This window comes from Danio rerio, chromosome 7, assembly GCF_049306965.1.
Source record: "Danio rerio strain Tuebingen ecotype United States chromosome 7, GRCz12tu, whole genome shotgun sequence".
Taxonomy (NCBI): domain Eukaryota; kingdom Metazoa; phylum Chordata; class Actinopteri; order Cypriniformes; family Danionidae; genus Danio; species Danio rerio.
The window spans coordinates 23,345,139-23,346,109 of record NC_133182.1 but is presented as its reverse complement, the minus strand read 5'-3'; the positions used below and the strand labels follow the sequence as shown (position 1 = coordinate 23,346,109).

The window sequence follows — 971 nt, the reverse complement described above, 5'->3', positions numbered from 1 at the left end:
TTAACTGAAAAACAGACAGCACTTTCTTTTGTGTTGATAATTAGCTGAAAACCAATTTCCATCTGAAGCTGCCGAGGTGAACTCTTTTGCTGATTGACACAAAGCAATCTTATAAGAGATGAAAACAGTTGTGAGGTCACGTAAAAAAAAAAGTTAGGCGATGTAGAAAAAAAAACAGTTTGAAACGTAAAGTCCTAAATTAATGAGGGCAGGAGTTCACTTCAATCTAATTACCAGGTGTTTTCCACAAGCTACATTAACAGCAAAATAAAACATAATGGATACCTTTGACTTCAGCAGCGGCTGCTGTTCGACTGGCTCTGTGTGTGTTGTTTATCTGCTGTCTCTGAGTCCCCTAGCCTCCACATTGCAGGCGCTGTGAGGACCAGACTGAAGACACACAGCATGCACAATGAGGAGACCGGAGAACCCCTTATTGGACGCCTGCTCGGTACTGAGATTGCAGTTTAATTGCATTACGTTTGAACTGAAATTTTAACTGGTCATTTTCTCGGAACACTTTATAAATTTAAAAGGGGGTTCATTTTTAATGACTTCCCTGCGGTCACTTGTTTTATCCCTTAAAATTCATCTGTGATAATCAATGAAAAGCATTTCTTTATGTTTAAACTGACTTGAATATATTTCTACACCCTTATCTCATTTACAGCAGTGTTTTCCAACTACGCTCCTAGAGGACCACCCGCTCTGCACATTTTCCAAGTCTCCTTAATCATACAGTACACACCTGATTCAGATCATTAGCTCACTATCAGAGACTGTTAAGCTGCAGTCACACTGCACTATTCTCTCCATAGACTTTCATTCATACATACACTGATGCGTCAAACCGGAAATGCAAGCTCGTGCGACAGGTTTCGCAGTTCGCTGCGTTGGAAAGTTCAAGCTTGGTGAACTCAGACCTGCGAAATAGCATCACATCATTGCGTGAGACCAATAGAAGACCAAAA

The 971-nt window shown here is 40.7% G+C and overlaps 1 non-coding gene across 1 annotated transcript; it reads right to left on the bottom strand.

The window, feature by feature from the left end:
• Nucleotides 1-348: 348 nt before the first annotated feature.
• mir730 (microRNA 730) lies at nt 349-432 on the bottom strand. The gene has a single exon (NR_030512.1). It is a non-coding gene; the product is annotated as a microRNA 730 (primary transcript).
• Nucleotides 433-971: the final 539 nt, after the last annotated feature.